This window comes from Lithobates pipiens, unplaced genomic scaffold (assembly GCF_037356315.1).
Source record: "Lithobates pipiens isolate NorthernLeopardFrog02 unplaced genomic scaffold, aLitPip1_a1.2 Scaffold_22, whole genome shotgun sequence".
Taxonomy (NCBI): Eukaryota; Metazoa; Chordata; class Amphibia; order Anura; family Ranidae; genus Lithobates; species Lithobates pipiens.
This window is the reverse complement of record NW_027507784.1, coordinates 92134803-92153463: the sequence shown is the minus strand read 5'-3', so window position 1 is coordinate 92153463 and position 18661 is coordinate 92134803. Positions and strand designations below refer to the sequence as shown.

Here is an 18661-nt window from a genome sequence, read left to right as displayed (position 1 = left end):
CATTGGTGTCAGTGGGAGGAATAGTGCCCCATCATTGGTGTCAGTGGGAGGAAGAGTGCCCCATCATTGGTGTCAGTGGGAGGAAGAGTGCCCCATCATTGGTGTCAGTGGGAGGAAGAGTGCCCCATCATTGGTGTCAGTGGGAGGAAGAGTGCCCCATCATTGGTGTCAGTGGGAGGATAAGTAAAGAACAAAATATTACAGTGCACACATGCAGACATTTACCTCCTGCAAGGCTATTCAAAACACCTAAACATTTTCAAACAAATATGGGGATTTAGTCACACCATATTGTTATATATTGCTTAAGCCCACTTACTGCGACAAAGTACCCCATAGTTATTGGGAAAAATCTTGTTTGTCTAGTGGGAGGAATAGTGTCACATCATTGGTATTAGGGGGGGTATAATGCCCCATCATTGGTGTCAGTGGGAAGAATAGTGCCCCATCATTGGTGTCAGTGGGAAGAATAGTGCCCCATCATTGGTGTCAGTGGGAAGAATAGTGCCCCATCATTGGTGTCAGTGGGAAGAATAGTGCCCCATCATTGGTGTCAGTGGGAAGAATAGTGCCCCATCATTGGTGTCAGTGGGAAGAATAGTGCCCCATCATTGGTGTCAGTGGGAGGAATAGTGCCCCATCATTGGTGTCAGTGGGAGGAATAGTGCCCCATCATTGGTGTCAGTGGGAGGAATAGTGCCCCATCATTCATTGGTGTCAGTGGGAGGAATGGTGCCCCGTTATTGGTGTCAGTGGGAGGAATAGTGCCCCATCATTGGTGTCAGTGGAATAGTGCTCCACCATTGGTGTCATCTCTCACCGCCCGTATGTGGAAGTATACCCGCTCAGATGCCACTAGGGAGAGGCTGCCAAAAATAGTGTAAGTAGTAGTGATGGCCGAACGGTTCGCCCGGCGGTCGTTTCGCGGCGAATTTCCGACATTCGCGGTCCGCACGTTCGAACGCCTTTTTCCGTCGTTCGCCGCGGCGGACTTACGTGTTTAATGTATACAAGAACTTTAACCTTTGGTGACACGTTTATCATGTGATACAGGACAGCCAATTGAGACATGACAGCACATGGACACTTGTACATTCCCCCTAACCTATAAATACACCCGATCCGGTGGCCATTTTACATTCTTTCTTCTGTTACGATAGGGACAGGTTCCTGTGTGGAGTAGGGAGAGATAAACCACTAGCTATTTGGTACACAAAAGTTCTTTTCAGGACTGGTATAGGTGTTAGGTGTTGATAGGTTTGCTGTGCTGCTGATTCTTGCAGCAGCCTGAGTGTCTTTTGTTAGTTTAGAGAAAGGGAAAGGACGGTGTATGCTACAGGGACAGCCAGATTAGTCTTTCATCATCATCATCATCATCATCATCATTAGCTGTTACTATCAAGGTCCACAAAAGAGCTGTTCCAGTAACCACTAATCGTTCTCTTTTTTTGCCAATTTGTATAGGGACAGGAAGGAAGCAGTGTTGTCAGGCAGTGAGGGTAATTTTAAAGACTTGCTGTTATTATTAGTTCCACAAAGGTTCTTTTCAGGACTGGTATCAGTGGTACAGTAATAGGCTTGTACATGTATAATATTCTTTCTTCCAAATATAGAAAGGATATTATACTTGACTGCTGCCCTTCTGCTGCAGTCTGCTAAACATTCACAACTCACTTGTTCCACAAAAGTTCTTATAAGGACTGGTAACTTGGTATAGGGTGCTACGGTACATAGGCTTGAGTGCGGTACAGTCTGCTGTTCTGTAAGGACCGCTATCGGTCCACAATAGATAGGGTTGACGTGCACCACTGCTGACCGCTGCCCTATACTGCAGCAGTCCTTCAGCGGTATAGGGACTGACGTACAGTCTGCTAAACACTAATACACAACCTGCTTGGTCCACAAAAGTTCTTATAAGGACTGGTAACTTGGTATAGGGTGCTACGGTACATAGGCTTGAGTGCGGTACAGTCTGCTGTTCTGTAAGGACCGCTATAGGTCCACAATAGATAGGGTTGACGTGCACCACTGCTGACCGCTCACCTATACTGCAGCAGTCCTTCAGCGGTATAGGGACTGACGTACAGTCTGCTAATCACTAACACACAACCTGCTTGTTCCACAAAAGTTCTTATAAGGACTGGTAACTTGGTATAGGGTGCTACGGTACATAGGCTTGAGTGCGGTACAGTCTGCTGTTCTGTAAGGACCGCTATCGGTCCACAATAGATAGGGTTGACGTGCACCACTGCTGACCGCTGCCCTATACTGCAGCAGTCCTTCAGCGGTATAGGGACTGACGTACAGTCTGCTAAACACTAATACACAACCTGCTTGGTCCACAAAAGTTCTTATAAGGACTGGTAACTTGGTATAGGGTGCTACGGTACATAGGCTTGAGTGCGGTACAGTCTGCTGTTCTGTAAGGACCGCTATCGGTCCACAATAGATAGGGTTGACGTGCACCACTGCTGACCGCTGCCCTATACTGCAGCAGTCCTTCAGCGGTATAGGGACTGACGTACAGTCTGCTAATCACTAACACACAACCTGCTTGTTCCACAAAAGTTCTTATAAGGACTGGTAACTTGGTATAGGGTGCTACGGTACATAGGCTTGAGTGCGGTACAGTCTGCTGTTCTGTAAGGACCGCTATAGGTCCACAATAGATAGGGTTGACGTGCACCACTGCTGACCGCTCACCTATACTGCAGCAGTCCTTCAGCGGTATAGGGACTGACGTACAGTCTGCTAATCACTAACACACAACCTGCTTGTTCCACAAAAGTTCTTATAAGGACTGGTAACTTGGTATAGGGTGCTACGGTACATAGGCTTGAGTGCGGTACAGTCTGCTGTTCTGTAAGGACCGCTATCGGTCCACAATAGATAGGGTTGACGTGCACCACTGCTGACCGCTGCCCTATACTGCAGCAGTCCTTCAGCGGTATAGGGACTGACGTACAGTCTGCTAATCACTAACACACAACCTGCTTGTTCCACAAAAGTTCTTATAAGGACTGGTAACTTGGTATAGGGTGCTACGGTACATAGGCTTGAGTGCGGTACAGTCTGCTGTTCTGTAAGGACCGCTATCGGTCCACAATAGATAGGGTTGACGTGCACCACTGCTGACCGCTGCCCTATACTGCAGCAGTCCTTCAGCGGTATAGGGACTGACGTACAGTCTGCTAAACACTAATACACAACCTGCTTGGTCCACAAAAGTTCTTATAAGGACTGGTAACTTGGTATAGGGTGCTACGGTACATAGGCTTGAGTGCGGTACAGTCTGCTGTTCTGTAAGGACCGCTATCGGTCCACAATAGATAGGGTTGACGTGCACCACTGCTGACCGCTGCCCTATACTGCAGCAGTCCTTCAGCGGTATAGGGACTGACGTACAGTCTGCTAAACACTAACACACAACCTGCTTGGTCCACAAAAGTTCTTATAAGGACTGGTAACTTGGTATAGGGTGCTACGGTACATAGGCTTGAGTGCGGTACAGTCTGCTGTTCTGTAAGGACCGCTATAGGTCCACAATAGATAGGGTTGACGTGCACCACTGCTGACCGCTGCCCTATACTGCAGCAGTCCTTCAGCGGTATAGGGACTGACGTACAGTCTGCTAATCACTAACACACAACCTGCTTGTTCCACAAAAGTTCTTATAAGGACTGGTAACTTGGTATAGGGTGCTACGGTACATAGGCTTGAGTGCGGTACAGTCTGCTGTTCTGTAAGGACCGCTATAGGTCCACAATAGATAGGGTTGACGTGCACCACTGCTGACCGCTCACCTATACTGCAGCAGTCCTTCAGCGGTATAGGGACTGACGTACAGTCTGCTAAACACTAACACACAACCTGCTTGGTCCACAAAAGTTCTTATAAGGACTGGTAACTTGGTATAGGGTGCTACGGTACATAGGCTTGAGTGCGGTACAGTCTGCTGTTCTGTAAGGACCGCTATCGGTCCACAATAGATAGGGTTGACGTGCACCACTGCTGACCGCTGCCCTATACTGCAGCAGTCCTTCAGCGGTATAGGGACTGACGTACAGTCTGCTAATCACTAACACACAACCTGCTTGTTCCACAAAAGTTCTTATAAGGACTGGTAACTTGGTATAGGGTGCTACGGTACATAGGCTTGAGTGCGGTACAGTCTGCTGTTCTGTAAGGACCGCTATAGGTCCACAATAGATAGGGTTGACGTGCACCACTGCTGACCGCTCACCTATACTGCAGCAGTCCTTCAGCGGTATAGGGACTGACGTACAGTCTGCTAATCACTAACACACAACCTGCTTGTTCCACAAAAGTTCTTATAAGGACTGGTAACTTGGTATAGGGTGCTACGGTACATAGGCTTGAGTGCGGTACAGTCTGCTGTTCTGTAAGGACCGCTATCGGTCCACAATAGATAGGGTTGACGTGCACCACTGCTGACCGCTGCCCTATACTGCAGCAGTCCTTCAGCGGTATAGGGACTGACGTACAGTCTGCTAAACACTAATACACAACCTGCTTGGTCCACAAAAGTTCTTATAAGGACTGGTAACTTGGTATAGGGTGCTACGGTACATAGGCTTGAGTGCGGTACAGTCTGCTGTTCTGTAAGGACCGCTATAGGTCCACAATAGATAGGGTTGACGTGCACCACTGCTGACCGCTCACCTATACTGCAGCAGTCCTTCAGCGGTATAGGGACTAAGAGTTTTGTCACAGGGTCATTTAAAAAATGACATGCAGAGGAAGAGGCAGGCCCTTCCGCAGGGGTGGTAGGGGTAGGGCAGGAGCAACAGGCTTGAGCCAAAGTGGGAAGTTGCAGAAGGTGCGTTCAATTACTTTAAAGGATGCACCAGACTTGGTTGAGTGGCTCGCTCAGCCTTACTCTTCTGCACCCTCCTCATCCTCTCGATCTGCACCCTCTTCTTCACTCTCTGCTATGTGCACCCCCAAAGACACTACCACCAACAACACGACCACCACCACCACCACCACATACCTTCCGCTTGAGTCACTGGAATTATTTTCCGATCCATATCAAGAGGACATTTCTGATGCGCAGCCACTCTTGGTATTGGATCAGGAAGAGGAGGTAGCAACAAGCGCTACTCAGCAGTCTGACGCCAGTACCCAGATCAGCCCAAGGAGGAGGTTGGTCCCCGGTGTTGCTGCCTACTCCGAGATCTCTACTTATAGCGGTGGGGAAGGTGACGTTGATGATGACGTGTCTAGTGATGTCACGTGGGTGCCCACAAGAGAGGAAGAGGAGGGGAGTTCAGAGGGAGATATGGACCAGCAGATAGGGAGGAGAAGCAGCAATGACTTACATTGCACAGCAGGGACAAAGCAGACTGCAAATGTATCAGGAGCGAGTCATCGACCATGTACGGTCACATCTGGCGCTCCCAGGACACCGGCACATGGCTCCGCAGTGTGGGCTTTTTTTAACGTGTCCGCTGCTGACAATAGCGTTGCCATCTGCAATCTTTGCAGTCAACGCGTTAGTCGCGGTAAGCCCAATACTCACCTAGGGACGACCGCCTTAAGAAGGCACATGAGCAGCCATCACCGAGCCCAGTGGGAGCAACGGAACACACAAAGCCACACTGCAGGCTCTCACCGTCCAGCCTCGTCTTCTACTTCTCCTTCTCCTCTCTCCTCACAATTGTCCTCCACTCCACCTTCCATCACGCCAAGCTCACATTTTTCTGCAAAAAGGCAGGCTTCCGTGGGCCTAATGTTTGAGCGTAAAAAAATGATGATGCCGGATAACCCTCTTGCCCAACGGTTGGCGGCTGGCTTGTCAGAACTCATAGCCCGCCAACTACTGCCATATAAACTGGTGGACTCGGAGGCCTTTCGCAAATTTGTGGCCATTGGAACACCACAATGGAAGGTCCCAGGAAGGAAGTATTTCTCAGAGAAGGGCATCCCAGAGCTATATGGCCATGTTCAGCGGCAAGTGAATGTATCTCTGGCACACAGTGTCGGTGCCAAGATACATCTGACCACAGACACGTGGTCTAGCAAACACGGGCAGGGAAGGTATATCAGTTTTACTGCCCACTGGGTGAACCTTCTGACGGCCGTCAAGCATGTAACCCGTGGCACCCGTGTAGATTTGGTTTTACCGCCACGGATTGCATGCAGGCCTGACTCTTCTTCTCCTCCTCCTACTCCATCCTCCTCCCTCTCCTCCTCAGCTGCCTCCTCCTTTTCCGCTGCTAGCGTCTCTTCCACTGCACCGCCCAAGCTCCCCAGAACCTATTCCACATGCCAGGTGAGACGTTGCCATGCCGTGCTGCGTCTGTTGTGCCTGGAAGCAAAGAGCCACACTGGCCCGGCACTCCTTTCAGCTTTGCGTTCACAGGCAGATGAGTGGCTAACACCGCTCAATTTGACAGTTGGTAAAGTGGTGTGTGACAACGGTGCCAATCTGCTTAGCGCATTGAAACAGGGCAAAATCACGCACGTGCCGTGCATGGCACACGTCTTAAACTTGGTCGTGCAGCGATTCCTTGTCAAATACCCTGGGGTCCAGGACATCTTGCGGCAGGCAAGGAAAATCTCGGCCCATTTCAGAAGATCTTACACGGCCATGGCTCGCCTTGCTGACATTCAGCGGCGACACCATCTGCCGGTCAGACGTCTTATTTGCGATTGCCCGACGCGATGGAACTCAACCTTCTATATGCTTGATAGGCTGCTCCAGCAGAAACGTGCAGTTAACGTCTACCTGTATGAACTCTGCGAAAGAAACGGTTCTGGGGAGCTGGGTTTTTTTTCACCGCGCCAGTGGCTGCTCATGCGCGACACATGCAGACTTCTGCGGCCATTTGAGGAGATCACCAAACTGGTCAGTCGCAGCCATGGCGCCATCAGTGACATGGTACCTTATGCCTTCTTTCTGGAGCGTGCATTGCGTCGTGTCATTGATCAGGCTGTGGAGGAGCAGGAGCGGGAAGATGAGGAAGTCGCAATGCTGGATGAATTCCCAGGGGGGGCTACTCTATCTGAGACAAGTCAACAACAGGAGTCTGATGAGGAGTCAGAGGAGGATGGTGCCGGGGCGGATGAGCAGGAGCAAGAAGAGCATGCTTTAAACCTTTCTGGGATCCCTGTTGTGCGTGGATGGGGAGAGGAGAATGAAGAGGACGACATTATCCTGGATGATGAGCAGGAGCCAGGCCACCACACCGCTTCCACTTTAGTGCAAATGGGGGCCTTCATGCTCCAGTGTTTTAATAGGGACCCCCGTATAAAAAGCATGAGGGTCAAGGACCAGTACTGGGTGGCAACGTACTTAGACCCCCGGTACAAACACAAAATGGCGGAAATGTTACCGCCGTCGCAGAGGGCTGTCAGAATGCAGCACTTCCAGGCCTTGCTTCGAGAAATGCTGCATTCTGCTTTTGCGTGCGCTGGCAGAGGAGCAATTCCCACTCCCAGAGAAGGATTTGCGGGTACCAATCCAACAGCGCCTGCAAGAAGAGGCCGGTTTGAAGATGTGTTGGTGACTTCGGATATGAGGTCATTCTTTCAGCCGACCCATCGACAGGTGTCATCCGGATCCAGCATCAGGGAACGCCTAGACCGTCAGGTGTCCGACTACATTGGGTTAACGGCCGATGTGGACGCTCTGAGGAGTGATGAACCCCTAGACTACTGGGTGGGCAGGCTTGACCTCTGGCCAGAGCTTGCCCAATTTGCAATCGAACTGTTGGCTTGCCCCTCATCCAGTGTCCTGTCCGAAAGGACGTTCAGCGCAGCAGGGGGGATTGTGACCGATAAGCGTACTCGCCTAGCTCACCACAGTGTTAACTACCTCACATTTCTAAAAATGAATGAGGCATGGATCTCGGAGGAATTCAACACATGTGACCAGTAGACCATGTATATGTCTATAAACTATTTTTTTAATCAAGCACACAGACCTTCTTAATTCATTTGGCTCACTTCCTTGACCCAAAAAAGCACACCGTACTATATGCCCCTACCCTCCTCTTTGAAGAGGTTGAGCGGTGTCATATTTCTACTGGGGCTGCTTATGATATCCCTGTGCTGTGCTGACTTCCTCCTGGGGGTTCTTATTATGAAGGGATCACACTATCCCTGTGCTGTGCTGACTTCCTCCTGGGGGTTCTTATTATGAGGGGATCACACCATCCCTGTGCTGTGCTGACTTCCTCCTGGGGCTGCTTACGGTGCTGCTGTCAGTGCTGTATGTCACGGTGCTGCTGTCAGCGCTGTATGTCACGGTGCTGCTGTCAGCGCTGTATGTCACGGTGCTGCTGTCAGCGCTGTATGTCACGGTGCTGCTGTCAGCGCTGTATGTCACGGTGCTGCTGTCAGCGCTGTATGTCACGGTGCTGCTGTCAGCGCTGTATGTCACGGTGCTGCTGTCAGCGCTGTATGTCACGGTGCTGCTGTCAGTGCTCTGTATTACGGTGCTGCTGTCAGATGCCTCTATCACGGTGCATGTGTCATTCCGGTATGTCACGCTGCTGGTGATCATCTCCTGCACCCTCTTCTTTGCCTACCCTGGTCCCTGACCTTCCCTCTCCTCCATTGCCTTCATTAGCTCCATAGTCCTGAATTGTTAGAACAATTTCCCAAATAAAATAAAAATGCTTGTAGTTATCGATCCCAAATTCACCTCATACATGTATTATGTCATTGTCCAGATGGTGGGACTACGTTTTACCCCCTAATAATTACCACGTGGCCGCAAATTCGACATGAAGGTTTGCAAAGTTCGCCTCCCATTGAAGTCAATGGGGCCCGCGGCGAACGTTCTGTTTCGCGAACGTTTGGGTCCGTTCGCATTTCGCGTTCGCGAAACGTCCCGTCGGAAGTTCGTCCATCACTAGTAAGTAGTAACATGCTGCATCTGGGTGGCAGGTGACAGTGGTATGTGACATGCTGCATCTGGGGAGCAGGTGACAATGGCAGGCTGCATCTGGGTGGCAGGGGCATGTGACATGCTGCATCTGGGTGGCAGGGGCATGTGACATGCTGCATCTGGGTGGCAGTAGCGGTGATGTATAGAAAATCAGCACCTGAAAAAATAAAAATAAAATCAGCATCGGTCCTGAAAAATTATATTGGTCAAGGCCCTAGGACACACATCCCCGTCCCGGGAGAATTATATAAAAAAAAAAAAAAAAATAATAATAATAATAATTAGGTAGACCCACACTTTTTTCTTCCTTTTTTTTGCCAGTACTACTCCTTACTGGCTTTTGAAATATACAAATGCAGCAATTTAGAAATTGGGTGAAAGGTTTAGCACCAGAAAACACTTTTTTTGAAAGATAAAAAGTACATTTCATATGAAACCTAATAGATCAGATCAACATGAGGGGCAAATGAGGAGTAAAGAGGGACTTTGATACAAATCAGGGACAGTCGGGAGCTATGGAGTATGGTTTTAGTTAGTTGGAGGCCCAGGCAAGGGGAAAGCGTTAATGTGTGCGCTGCTGCTCCTGGGCTTTTTGGATTGAGCCCCTACCCAGTGTGATATAAATATGGGGGGGGGGGGGGGGGGTTGGGTGCGTGGTTCTCTGGCAACATATGGAGCAAAACAAGCTGATTCATGTGGGAGAGTGCTGCGCCTTGCAGTCCATCAGAGGCAACGGAGATTCGCAAATCATCCAGCTCTTGGGGAAACCCAACATGGTCCACAACCTTGTAGAGGTATGCCTTGGCAGCCAGCTAGTAATAGATTAGGTTCTTATGTAATGTGCATTATGGACTGTAGTGCTAAAAGTCTTTGTAAAATTGTACCAACTGATCTGAGCCTGGTGTGAAGTTATTCAAAAGGGGTGCATGTTGGATCTGGCATATTAAAAGAACCGGGTCAGTAAAGCACATGAGTAGTATGACACTCAGCTACTACAAAAGGTCTACCCGACAAGTCAAGCAAGGAGGGGTAACCAATATAGAGAGCAAGGTACATTACAGCCAATCGTGAAGCAAGGTACTTGAGTAGTGGGACCCCATTCTGTTACTGGGATTGAAGTAACAGAGGTACGCTTGACTGGTGGAGAGGGCAGAGGCTTGGCAGCATCCCTCCTAATGCAACACAAATGGGTAATAATGCATCAATATAACCAAATGGTGAGGATCAAAGGTCTCCCAAACTATTTGGGTAGGGTATCTATGCATTATGCTACCACTAGGCAGCCGCTGGTGTTCCTACTCTCCTCTCCCTGCAGCAAGTCTCAGCACCAGCAGCTCCGTTCACACATAGTGTCAGAGGCGCAGCAGAGAACTGCGTCCCGACTCCCAAACAAATGGAAGCAAACATCCCCTGCTGCGCCTCTGATCAGTCATGTGACCACAGCCAGCTCTGCCCATATGCAATTCCTAATCCTGTGTCCCCCACCATAGAGGCCGCTCTTGCTCCTGGCCTTTCCTGAACAACGCTGGCAGTGTCACTCAAGTTCTACAGGGCCTACTGGCAGTGCTCTGGGCTAGGTGACAGGTGGAGTCTGCATGGAGTAGGCACCAAGGCAGGCAGAGTTTAAAAAAAAAAAAAAAAAAAAAACCTGTTCCTCACAGGATCATGTTGTCAGGATGGATGCAGAGCAGTCTGCAGAGTCTCAGACCTGGCGATTGAAATACTGTCACTGCCTGAGATTGCACTCAGATTCACATGTATTTGGTGCATAAAGACTGATCTGAACATGTACCTAGGGGTAGGGGTAGGGTTTGCCCCCCCCCCCCCCCTCCCCCTTGGTAGGCTGCATTTGATGGGTGCCAGTGAGGCTTCATTAAAAAATAGTAGGGTATACATGGGCAGGGCAAAGGGGGGGGGGGGGTGGAGCCAAGGGGCAGCAAAATGAGGTGCTGCCTAGGGTGTCAAAAATCCTGACTGTTGGCATTCTGTATTCTACCATTTTTTGACACTCACTGTTTTCTTAGCCTTTTAACAATTGTGTCAAAATACACCCCCCCCCCCCCCCCCTCGAACAGCTTGTTTCTTTTGGGTATACTGTGATTATCAGTCTCTCAGACAATAGTATGATATGCCAAATCTAAGAGAATTAGGAGCCAACAGCTGTACCAGAGCCCTCTTCATGTATGTGGGACACGCCAATGGACATGGAGGGCAAAAAGGAAAGTTACTGGACTAACTCCATACTTTTGGATCCTACCAAAGCTTTTAGGTGCCAATGAAGGGAGTATGCGCCCAAGCCCCTGACAAATCCATTGGCCTGTTCCCGGTCACTTTAGTACAAGCTAGTTAGAAACATTGATAGCCATCCTCAGCTTTGTGGCAGCCTGTCTCTCTCTCCCCCCCCCCCCCCCCCCAAAATCTACACGTAGGGAACTGGACACATTGATGGCAATTATTTTTTTATTTTTATTTTTTTACATGATTAAAGCCAGAGGCACCACAAGTGGGAGGGCTCAGGGCAGAAAGCACACCCACTTGTGTGACAATGAAATATATTTGCTATTGTCTCCCTCTGGCCAATCAGGAAGCCCCCCATTGGCCAATCATGTCACAAGATGCTTACTGTTCAGCCAGGAGAATACCCGTGTTCCCTGGCATAAGGTGGGGGTGGGTTATGTTTGTGCTGCCCTACACCCCAAAAATAAATATATATATATATATGCACACCAGCTAGTACTGCTCAGCTACCCAAAAACAAAGCCAGCAAACATGGCAAAATTAGAACAGACTTTAATACTTGACCAGAGTACCAGGCCCTTGTAACCACACCTTGCATGACAGCCTTACCCAAGTCACTGCATTTCATAGGGTGCCATAGATTACCTGAAAATGCTAGCGTATTTGCCACCATTTGTTGTTGGTCAGTGACTCTGCAGATTAAAACCAAATACATAACTGTTGTCACAAGTGTAGTGCACGCGCTTTTTTTTAAAAAAAAACTGAGTTACGTACCGGTAACATCCTTTTCCGGGAGTCTTTCAGGACAGCCACCTTAGAGAGACCCTGGCTCCTCCCCTCTCAGGAAACACCGCCTTCAATTTCAAGATTTAAGCCTCGTCCTCCCTCTGTTCCTCAGTTCTTCCAGAGTACCTCCGGCCAACTGGGGAGACACAAGAACACGTCAAACAAACAAACTTTCAATCTTACCTGACAGTCTCGTGTGACGAGTTCCCGACGATCTCCAAAAACCTGGGTGGGAACCGGGGCTGTCCTGAAAGACTCCCGGAAAAGGATGTTACCGGTACGTAACTCCGTTTTTCCCAAGTTTGTCTTTCAGGACAGCCACCTTAGAGAGGATAAGCGAGCACATTACCTTAGGGTGGGACCACTGCTTGCAGCACTTTACGACCAAAGGCCTGGTCTTTGGCTGACAGAAGATCCAGTCTATAGTGTTTCACGAACGTAGCAAAACTGGACCACGTTGCAGCTCTACAGATCTGTTCAGGAGATGCACCAGCCCACTCTGCCTGAGAAGTTGCCACTGCCCTGGTTGAGTGTGGCCTAATCCCAACTGGGGGTTCTAACCCCCCTGCCACGTAAGCCTGCCCAATGGCTAACCTTAACCATCTGGCTATCGTACGTCTAGAGGCTCTGGAACCTTTCCTAGCCCCTGAAAACAACACAAAAAGTGAATCAGACTTCCTGAACTGACTTGTGCAATCTAAATAATGAAGGACACATCTTCTAACATCCAATCTATGAAAGATGTGTTCCTGTTCTCTTACTGGATTTGAACAGAAAGTAGGTAGCACAATCTCCTGGGCTCTATGAAAACTAGAGGCTACCTTAGGCAAAAAGGCCGGATCCGTCTTAAAAACCAAACGGTCCGGAAAAACCTGAAAAAAAGGTGCCCTAACAGAAAGGGCTTCGAGTTCACTCACTCTCCTTGCTGTAGTGATCGCCACCAAAAACACTGTTTTGAGAGTGATCAGTTTTAATGAGCAACATTCCAATGGCTCAAAAGGTTCTCCTGTGAGAAATTGTAAAACTAAAGAAAGATCCCAAACTGGGAAGGGGGAATTTGAAACAGGTCTCTGCCTACTTAGGGCTTTGAAGAATCTCATTATCCAAGGGTCTGAAGCTAGCTGCCTTTCTAGAAACACGCCTGAAGCGGATACCTGACCCTTCAGAGTTCCAAGGGCTAAACCTTTATCTGCCCCAGCCTGTAGGAACTCTAGAACAGCTACAGAGCTGTGCACATTGAAGGAGCTCTCTGAGCACCAGCTATTGAACCGCCTCCATACCTTTAAGTAAATGGTCCGGGTTTCCTTTTTCCTGCAGTTTAGGAGAGTGGCTACTAAGCGATCTGAGAAGCCCTTGCCCTTCAACAATTCTTCCTCAGAAGCCAAGCTGCAAGGTTCCACCGTTCTACCTGAGGACAGCAGATAGGACCCTGAGAAAGGAGATCCTCCTGGACTGGGAGAATCCAGGGGGGTTCTACAGACAGGCCCTTCAGAATGGAGAACCACGGCCTCCTGGGCCAGTGAGGTGCGATTAGAATAAGGGTAGTGTTCTCCACCTGAAACTTCCTTAACACTGCCGGAATCAGCACGGGAGGGGGGAAAGCATAGCACCTGGAGAAACCCCAATTCTGTGCTAGTGCGTCCACCGCCAACGCCCTGTCCCCCTTGTTTATAGAAAAGAAGCTGGCTACCTTCGCGTTTTCCCTCGAGGCAAAGAGGTCTATCGAAGGAATCCCCCACCTCTGGGTGATCATTTCGAAAACCTCCTGTTTGAGAACCCAGTTGCCTTCTCTCAATGTTCTCCTGCTGAGGAAATCTGCCACCTGATTTTGCTCCCCCTTCAAGTGGACTGCTGACAGGGACAGGACATTTGCTTCGGCCCACCTGAGGATGGCTTTTGTTAGGACCCATAAGGATTCGCTCCTGGTGCCCCCCCGTCTGTTGATGTAGGCTACCACTGAGGAATTGTCCGACCTGACTTTTACGTGATGCCCCCGGAGTTCTCTCTGAAAGGTCCTGAGAGCCAGATCTACTGCCCTCAGCTCCCTCCAATTCGAGGATCTCTTCGACTCCCTCCTCTCCCAGGTACCCTGTATCAGACGGGAGTCTAGGTGTGCACCCCAACCTGAGCTGCTTGCATCGGTTGTGACCACCCTGGATATTGGTAAAACCCACTCTAGGCCCTGGGACAAATTTGCTCCCTTTCTCCACCACCAGAGGGACCTCTTTACCTGGTCCGGAACCGACACCAAAGAATCCAGGGACCCCTGGCTGCGATCCCAAACCTTCAGTATAAATAATTGCAGGGGACGGTAATGTAATCCTGCCCACTGGACCGCCGGGAGCGTGGACGTCAGCAAACCCAATGCCGACATGACCCTCCTTACTGAGATCTGGTGGCTGCCCTGGAGAAACAACAGTGCCTTGTCTATCTTTTGAATTTTTTCTGAAGGGAGGAAGACTTTCTGTACTGTTGAGTCCAACACATACCCCAGGAAGGTGACCCTCTGGGAAGGATCTAAGTTGGACTTCTCCAGGTTCAGAAGCCAACCCAAGTTTACTAAGAGGTCTCTTGTTATCTGTAAATCTCGAGTCAACTCTGTCGGAGAAGGGGCAAACAGGAGAAGATCGTCGAGATACGCGATCACCGAGATTCCCCTGAGACGCAGATAAGCCAGAACTTCTGCCATTACTTTGGTGAAGATCCGGGGGGAAGAGGATAGCCCGAAGGGAAGTGCTTTGAACTGTAGGTGTAGCACCCCTACCGAGGTTCTTACTGCCAGTCTGAGGAAACGCTGGTGGGTCTCTGCGATGGGAATATGCAGGTATGCATCTTTTAAATCTATCGATGCCATGAAACAGTTTGGTGGAAGAAGTGCTTTCACCGAGTAAACTGAATCCATCCGAAACCTTTTGTAGGTGACAGACATTCAGAGGCTTCAGGTTCAGGATAAGCCTGAACTTTCCCGAAGGCTTGCGAACCACAAACACGTGGGAATAGAAGCCCCTGCCTGTCTCTCCTGCTGGGACCCGTACTACCACTTCTTGTTCCTCTAACTCCTGCAGAGAGGAAAGAAGGGCAGACGATTTTTCTGCACATTTTGGCAGCTCGGTGACAAGGAGTCTCAGAGAGGGGAGTTCTGAAAACTCCAAACGGTAACCTCTTCTGATGATCCCCAACACGAACTGATTGGAGGTGATCATCTCCCACTGTGGGAGGAAGGCCCCCCAACCTTCCTCCCACTGTGACCCTGTCACAGACTTTTTGGGCTGTTCAGGAGGGCGAAAAATTGCTCCCCCGCGCCCTTTGCCCTTGAGCCCCCAACTTTTCTTCTGCCGATTAGTTCTAGGGGCTTCAAACTTCTTCTGAGGATGAGCCTTTCTTTGACTGCTCCCCAAATTTCCTCTTAACGGGAAAGGCCTTTTTCTTATCCGCCATGCGATCAAGCACTGCTTCAAGACCTGGCCCAAACAGCAAGTCTCCTGTAAAGGGGATCCCACAAAGCTTTGCTTTTGGACACATTGTCCCCCTGCCAGGTCTTCAGCCATAAAGCCCTCCTAGCTGAGTTGGTCAGAGCCGAGGACCTTGCAGACATTCGCACGGATTCAGCTGAAGCATCCGCAATGTATGCTATCCCCTTAAGCAGCATGGGAAAGGAGGATAGAATGGTCTCCTTTGCCGTCCCTGCTTCAATGTGCGCGTTAATTTGGGTAAGCCAATACTCCATATTACGAGCCACCACTGTGGCTGCCATGGCCGGTTTAAGATTCCCCTGTGATGAGTCCCAGGCTCTCTTTAGGAGTGAATCCATCCTTCGATCCATAGGGTTTGAAAGTACCCCCATGTCCTCGAAGGCCAGATCAGTGTGTCTGGACACCTGGGAAAAAGCAGCATCTAATCTGGGAGATTTATTCCAGACGAGAGCCTCCTCTTGCGAAAAAGGAAACCTTCGTTTTAATGCCCCAGAAAAGAAAGGTTTCCTCTCAGGATCCTGCCATTCCTTCTTGATGGCATCGATCAAGATGTCATGCACTGGGAACACCCGCTTTTTCTGTTCCCCCATGCCCTTGTACATCTGATCATGGAGTGACAATGCCTTCTTTTCCTCTTGTATGCCTAAAGTGGTATGAATAGCTTTTAAGAGCTCATCCACTTCCTCCAGGGAAAGCTTATACCGTGAGGTTCTACTGGATTCCCCATCCAACCCCTCATCGTCAGATTCCCCTTGGGAGTCTGAGCCGACACTGTCAACCTCTTCCTCAGCTTCCTCTCTGGGACCCCCTGGATTCTCTCCACCTGCAGGAGGAACATCCACAGGGCTAGATGGTACACTCTGCTGCGCTGCTGTAGGAGTGCTCTGGGGCTGAGGCCACTGTAAACTAGAAAAAAGTGTTTTGAAGGACTGGAAAGTATTAGAGTTCCTTCACAGAAGCCACCAGATCTGCCCCCTGTTCTGCTGCCTGCTCCCTAACCAATCCCTCAATACACTCTCTGCAAAGTGCCTTGGACCAGGAATCCCCCATAGAGGCTCTACATGAAGGACACTTCTTCCTAGAACCATGGGGGGACTTGCTTGTGGCTTTCTGAAAGACAGAAATAAAAGAGAGCAGCATAAGATTAAAAAAGAAAAAGAAACACCAGCGCTACATAGAGTACCACCGGGAGTGCCCCCCCCCCCCAGGATCAACCACCACCAGGATCCCAGACACACTGCCCTTCCCCCCGACCACCAAGGGGAAAAAAAAAAAAAAAAAAAAAAAAAAAAAAAAAAAAAACAGTGGAGCTACTGGTTATAATGTAAGGGAACACCTCCCCAGGGTTCCCCTTACCTTTGAGTGGCTGGTGCTGTTATCTCCAGGAGCTCTTGGAGCCTCTGCTTCAGACATTCTCCTGTTGAGGAAGAGTGGTGCGAACGTGCCTCCTACAGCTGCCTGTACAACTTTAGAAAGAGGCTGCACCAGCCGAACGCTTGGTCCCCTTTCACGTGCCGCGTCCGGAACACGCGGATACAACGAAGAAGTCCGCCCCCACCGGAACTGACGTCGCCCGTCATCCGGTCCGGCCTCCAGCTCCAAGCCGACTGCTAACACAGGGGGACCTTGGACGTCTCGTTGCAGCGCCCCCCTGGGCGAACGAAGGGATGGACCGCCCCAAACTTCCTGCTTTCCCCAAGCGAAGTTTAGAGTGCGTGCAAAAAAGGTCAGTACGAGGGTCCAGCTCCCCAGCCGACCGGACTGCCTACCCTGTTGCAGCACCCTCCTGGGTGAGCGAACAGGAGAACCTCTAAAATTTCCTGCTTTCCCCAAGCGAAGATTAGAGTACATGTAAAAGACGGTCAGTAAAAAAAAAAAAAAAAAAAAAAAAAAACAGCTCTCTGGCCGCCCAGACTGCCGAACCCGTCGCAACACCCGCCTGGGCGAACGAACGGATGAACCTCTAAAACTTCCTGCTTTCACCAAGCGAAGATTAGAGTACATGTAAGACGGTCAGTACGACAGATGATCGGACTGCCGAATGGAGTCAGAGCTCCATTTCAGATACGTAGCCTCAGCTTCGCCAACTGATTTAGCTAAGGTTCCTTAGCGGTGTCTCCCCGCCGGAGGAAACACCATAACAGAGGGAGGACGAGGCTTAAATCTTGAAATTGAAGGCGGTGTTTCCTTAGAGGGGGAGGAGCCAGGGTCTCTCTAAGGTGGCTGTCCTGAAAGACGAACTTGGGAAAAAGTAGCTTACCCAAACTACAGTTTGGTTCGGGTCCATTTGTCTAAATTTGACCTCTGTCAGTCTGACTGGACTGAGATGTTCAGCTTGGCCATGGGGTGCACTGTCTTGTAGCAGGGGGTGGAACTATGGTCAGGTGCTTAAGTTTCTCTTTCGGAGCCAGGTCAGTGGCCATCTTGCTGTGCCCTCTGGGAGAGGGTATTTAAGATACGGACATCATGTGGTTGGGATTCCAGTCCAGTATGAACTGCTGATTACATGGTCCTGGTCCTCCTGACCAGCCCCCAGGAAGGCTATGGCCTGGGGTGTGGTTCCACCGGACTTTAATGTCTCGGGGCTGGCTAGCCCAAGGCATGGAAACTAAAGGAGGATTCTGAGGTGGATGGGTGCCGTCTCTGCTTCAGGAGAGACCCATTGTACTTTGAGCATTCCAGGGGAGGACTCTTTAGAAGAGCACCATGTACAGGCATTTTCTGAAGAGCCTGGAAGGGCTGAAGTAACAGAATATGGTCGTGGCTATTGCCAAGTAGGCTGAAAGATCCAGGTATCCTACAGCTTAGTTTCCTAAGTGTTCTGCAACAATGTCGTTGATAAAGACATTGTTCCTGAGTAAGCACCTTGTTGGCTGCTAGGCCTTGTGAGAGGGACTGTCCAACCAGCTGTGAATGACTGCATCCAGAGAATAGCCAAACCAAGCAAGTTGCTTAACATTTATAGACTGACAGAGTGTCTGGACTCCTTTCCAACTCTCTGATCCAAAGTTAGACTGTTCAATGGTTGAATTTTGCAAATAAAATCCATTCAATTTGATTTAATGTCAGGATCAAGTTACTGCGTCAACTACCACGGGACATCCCTAGACGTGCAACAAGGAGAAGTGGAAGGTGATATGCCCCATAAATAACCAGCAGCTCCTTCAGGGGTTAGTGCTGGACAAGATTTAGTCTTAGGTCAGCAACTTGACAACCACAAGAGCAGAGGGAAGCTGCATTTTTCTAA

At 49.7% G+C, this 18661-nt stretch overlaps 1 long non-coding RNA gene across 1 annotated transcript in view; it reads left to right on the top strand.

The window, feature by feature from the left end:
• The window catches only part of LOC143923946 (uncharacterized), a 281712-nt gene that overhangs the window by 142177 nt on the left and 120874 nt on the right, over positions 1-18661 (top strand). The gene's annotated exons all lie outside the window — the stretch shown is intronic.